Genomic DNA, 6,000 nt, shown 5'->3' on the forward strand with positions numbered 1-6,000 from the left:
GGAAGAAAATTAACTCTATCCGAGCCAAAACCAGTACAACTGGTAACTGTTCTAACATATATATTCCTCTACGCTAGATATTACAGTCTGGATGTAAAACTATGCCATCAAGGAAAGTAACAGGCTGGGCAGAGCTTCCATGGAGAAAGATTTTGCCCTTCTATTCAAATGGCTTGCAACTAGGGGAAGAGGTTAACTAGCTTGCACTGACTTTCCACTGGGAGGATTCAAACTCTTCCCAGCTAATCCCCAGCCTCAATCTATATAGGTCAACAGCTACCCTACGCTACCTTTGGGAACTATTTCCACTGAATTTCTGTAACACCAGAACAGTATACAAGTGAGGCAAGGTGTGCGCTGTCAAGCTGCAGAAAACAACATACTTCAGTATTAAGTTATTACACAAGGAAGATGAGTTTTAGAGAGCTGGGAGTCCTGAAAATGGTGTTCAATTATTGTTCTGCATCTGTGCAAATGTAAATCCTTCTCTGAGCCTCTGACAGTGTTGGCAAGTTCTTTTCATCATGTGCAGTTGCCTATGTCCCCCTTCAAACAGCAAAGCACAGACATTCCTTCCTGACCCAGAAAGAAAAACAACTGTGGCTAAATTGCAAAATATTAATTAGATGCAAGCATGATACTGAAATAGAAATGGTGTGAAAGAAAGGGAAGTAGAATCTGTGGCTTAAATACTGGGGTTTTTTAAATACTTTAAGGATTTTACCTACTCAGTAAAAAAATGTTGAAAAGTATGACTCCTGAATGCATATTTACTGTGATAAGCATTATGAAGAATTTAAGTTAACATAATATTTTTAAGTGGCCTCAATATAAATTTTTCTTTCTGTCGATGCTGAGATGTATATCTACCTTATAAATGAAAGAAAAGTCCACCCTTAAGTTATACTTAAATAATAAAGACAGAAGCAAAGAGCCTTGCAAACCCAGCCCCATTTTCCCAGATGTGAATAATTTCAAAGAGAGCAAAACCATTGCAGCCCAGCTGCATAATGGGTTGCAGTTGGAGGGCAGCACTAAGGGAAGCTTTTTGGCTGCAGTGGAAAGCCAGGCTCAAGAGACCCAGGCACTGTGTGTGCACCCATGGCTGGAAGATAAGGGTAGCTTATACCAGTTCCTCAAAAATGTCATTAGAAAAAATCACACATGAAAAGTATTTCAAGTTATTTGAGCAGCTTCAATTGCCTTGAGGAATGATAAAGGAAAAATACATTATAATAGAAAGTAATAGAAAGCTAATTATGCCTTTAGGAGACAGCCTCTCCATAATTAGTAAGTGACACACTTTCTCAGACTCCATTCTATTTCTAGACTTGGTCTCTCAAAGATTGTCCTTTATTATGTCGCCCCCTTGATATGTTACTTTTCTTGGTACTGACACATGCTAGGAAAACAAAGATAGCTTCTAGGATTTTTGACAATGACAACTTGTTCAGAAAATTGAGAGGTCCAAATTACGTAAAAACAGCCTAAAATTATTGATACAATAAATACTTTGCTTAGCAGAAAAGCATGTTCTAGCACAGTGTGAACTGACATCTCTACAGCAGCAAATAATTCCAATAGTCCTCGAAGGTGCTTGGTCTTGCCAGCATAGATGTGACCAAAAGTTTGGTACCAGATCACATTGCAATCCTAGAAAGATTTCAACACAGTCATGTCTATGTTGTCTCCCATGGAAAGAAAGAGAGCCAACTTGGCTGCCAGACACCAGATACAGATTTATCCTGGCACACTTAACTGACTGACCTTACACTTCCCCACTGCCTGAGCTGGTCATACAGGTTACCTTATTCTTTTATATGATACTGAGCTGCAACATCTGAGAACATTCTCTGATTTAATTTATTGCTATAGCCAACCATAAATCTCTCCTGGAGGAGAAAAAAGCCAGTTACAATCAATGCCTATGCCAATTTTCTGCTGTGAAATTTATTACCTTTTAGGATAAAACACCCTTGCTGGAGGATTTTATGCTTGTCTTTAATTGAATTTTGGGGGAGGAGGTTTAGCAGTCAAACTGCAAAAACAATCTTCGACTTTGTGGATGGCTGTGATTAGTTGTAGGTAGGAACCACAGGTAGAGCTACACAAATACCAAATTTTGTCTCCAAATCAGGTAGGTGGATATGTGTGTGTGTGTATATATATATATATACTGCTACAGAAATTTTTGTTTTTAAAAACATTCATGGTTGTCTGATTATCTTTTTATTCACTCCTCCTCCATCCTAATTAATATTAGGGTCAGTCTAAATGAAATACACTGAGTTTCTTTCCACATTGACAATGCCTAAATCAAAATTGTTAAGTCCATCCAACAGCATAGGAAAAAATACAGAACCATCAGAATTACTGAACATCATCCAAAGTTTTGAGTAGGAAATTTGTGGACAAAGTACTGCAACAGCTAATGCTTAATTTATGTTTTAGACAGTCTAAAAGCACAAATTGTTCCTGTCCGCACACAACTTTTACTAGCTGAGTTCAAAATGAATTTCTATCAAATTAAATTCAGGACCATCACACAGCTGCAGGTATCAAACAAATGTAAAAACTTGCTTCTCAGAGATACCTGTTCAGCAGAAATTTGAGACAGACCTGATACAGTGAAAAACAATAATGTGACAGCAAGCTATAAAAGATGGAAATAAAGTAGATATGCCCTTAGTATGTTAATTGTCCTGACATTTTGGTGTAGCAACTTCTACTGCAATGAGTAGTCCACGCCATCAGCAGATAGGAATCAATGGCATCAGCAAAATATATGGCTCTGCATTTATATTGTTGTGAATTACAGGAGCTTTCATGCTTTATCACATACAATTTTAAGATTAAAAATATACTGAAAGCGTTCCAAAATGCCAATACTTTAATAATAATTATAGAGTTGATTATATTAATGCTACAAATTCTATATCATTAATGCTATTCATATTAAAATCAATAAAAATACTATGTTCTTGTTGATTTTTATATAGAGAGGAGAGTGCTTGCATCTGTAACAGTGATTCTTTTTCTAGAGTGTGATGAATTCAATGCGTTTGCACAGTAGGCATTGTTGCTTTTTGATGAGGTACCACAAACATACATAGAAGGATAAAAATATTTAACAGATGAAAATCAGGTCAGATGCTGCAGTCAGTTTTTGATGCAAGTATTACTTGTACCTACCCTTTCCAAGGCCAGGAAGAGGAAGCAGTTATTCCTCTTAGGACCAGCACCAGTTATTCCTCTTAGGATGGCCATGAGCTGTCAGTGTGCTCCCACAGCCCAGAGAGCCAAACGTGTCCTGGGCTGCATCCAGTGGTGGGCAGCAGGGCCAGGGAGGGGATTCTGCCCCTCTGCTCTGCTCAGAGCCCACTGCAGGGCTGCATCAGCTCTGGGGCACCAGCACAGGGAGGACAGGGACCTGCTGGAGTTGGTACAGAGGAGACCATCAAGCTAATTAGAGGGATGCTGCACCTCCCTACAAGGAAAGGCTGAGAGAATTGGGATTGTTCAGCCTGAAAGAGGGAAGGCTTCATGGTGTCCCAATCATGGCCTGAAGGAAGCCTACAAGAAAAGTGGAGAGGGGCTTTTATAAGAGCCTGTAGAGTCAGGACAAGAGGGAAGAGATTCAAACTGAAGAGTAGCTTTAGATAAGAACTTCTGAAGATATTTCTTTACTGTGAGGGTGGTGAGGCACAGAAACTGTGGATGCTCCATCTCTGGATGCCTTCAAGACAAAATTGGATGGGGCTCTGAGCAACCTAGTCTAGTGGAAGGTGTCCCTGACCGTGGCCAGAGGTTGGAACTGGATGATCTTAAAAGTCTCTTCCAACGCAGAATATTCTGTGTTTCTATGACCTACAGCAAGGTTTTGTAGTTCCCTCAAGATGAGTGAAGGCCCGGTCCTGCTCTTTGCCAGCATGGCAGTCATCTGACCATCACTGAAATGTATTCTTTGTGAAAACTTCTTTACTATTCAAGGAAAGAAGACAGCCTCCAACAGCAATCACTGAAGGCACAAAGGAAAGTAGTAATTCTGGTGTGGATGCATTTGTAGCACATACTGGAAAAGACTTCAGAGTTGCCTGAGCAAACAGAGCAGCCACTAGCTCCAAAACCAGAAGCAGCCTGGTGCTAGCAATCCAGCACTGCAGCAAGCAGAGCTGACAGCCCTGTTATTCTCAAGATTAATCCAGTATCTCTTCACAGCTCAATGCTGCATGAATACATCAGCTGACCATTATCTTAAGCCATGGATTTGGGGAAATTTGTCTCAGACATAAAAGAACAAATTAACTGAAACAAAAAATAGGTCTCATACCAACTTTATCTGTTTCTTTCTTAGAGGAACAAAAACAACACAATTCTTAAAACGTAAATGTGCTTAACACAAGACCTGCTATACTTCACCTATGGAAAAGGTGACTCAAGAAGTATGATTACATGCAACATCAGGAAAATTCTAAAAATTACTTGGAATAGTATGAATAAGTTTGATTCTATGGTATCAAATGACCTCACAGTAACCATCTGGGACTATGTGGTTGAATTATGCATAAAGAAGGCTTTCATCAAATCCTGATGAAGTAAACTCATATACCAAATGACAATATCTCAAAGTGATTTCTCAACAATGCATAGCAGCTGAAGGAAAAGTTTTTAAAAACCCCCAAAACTAGGAGAAAGAGCCACGTTGTTAAGACCTCACTGCTGTTCTCTAGGAATGTGGGGATTTTAAGACCTTTTCTCTGAAATGATTGCCATAAAAAAGGACAAGCAGAAGGAGAACTATTTCTGCTTATTTTGGTTCTGAATCTTTTAATGGGCTTTCCAATGAAATGGGAAACTGACACTGCCCATGAACCATAATACAGAAGCCTAAAGAGCACTGCAGTCACAAAGATATAAACAATGGGCTATTAAGCTGAGGAAAAAATAGCATATGAATTATGACTTGACTGCAGAATATGATCCCTTTAGAGATACACAGCTTAATAGATAAGCTTTTCTTGCTCTAAAGACACTAAATCTGAGCTGAACACTAATTTCTAGTGTCTGAACCAACCATCATAGCAACACACTGTTCTCTCCAGATTGGCCAGTGAAAGACTGTATGAATTTTCCAACAGCAGGGTGTCAGTCTCACAAATCCCTGATGAGAAACCAGATGAAGGACAAGATAAGAACTGAGCCCTTATACAGAAAACACTAAAATTTCAGAATAATTACATAGTTTTTGTTGAACTCAGTCTTTGTAAGTGATACAGAGCTGGAAGGAAAAGTAGTTGTTCAAGTGCTCTGAAGATACAATTCCACAGGATGAAAGAGAACTGAGTACTTTTGCAGATTTCCTTCTCACTCTCTTTTTTTTCTTTAATTTAGATTTTGTTTGTCTTTAGATAAAATAAATCTCCTTCAAGCACTTATCTTCAAGAGTAAACTGGAAAATTCGCACCTTAATTATTACTTTGCAACATTACTAGTGGCTAAAATATCAGGAAACTCAAACACCCTTCTTGGTTGCTTAAGGGCACTGTACTGTGCTGTACACAGAAAACCATTATAACAGATACATGAAGTCTCAAAGTGCATCATCTGAAGTACACTTTGCAGATAAGCACTTAAATTGAAACAATAACTGAACTTATCCCAAGGATGAACTTAGAATAGTTATATACTATAAGGTCAGTTATGCCCTAAATGCTGAATACCTCATCTTGTATCCAAATTCCTTGTGCATTGCCTCCTGCACTGTAAGATAACAGGCAGTTCAGTCTTGGGTATACTGAACTATACCAGATAAGAATACTTGATTTACTTGGTTTAGATGTACACAAATAACTCTTTGTTTACATTCAAGTGTTTAAAGCAGAAAAAAGTACACTTGGGAAATGTTATTACTTACTAAATAAATCAAACTCCAAGTAATTATAACACGTAATCCACATATACGGAAAGTTTTCCTTTCACACATTGTGTCTAAAATTATTT

The sequence above is a fragment of the Ammospiza caudacuta genome, chromosome 2 (assembly GCF_027887145.1).
Source record: "Ammospiza caudacuta isolate bAmmCau1 chromosome 2, bAmmCau1.pri, whole genome shotgun sequence".
Lineage (NCBI taxonomy): Eukaryota > Metazoa > Chordata > Aves > Passeriformes > Passerellidae > Ammospiza > Ammospiza caudacuta.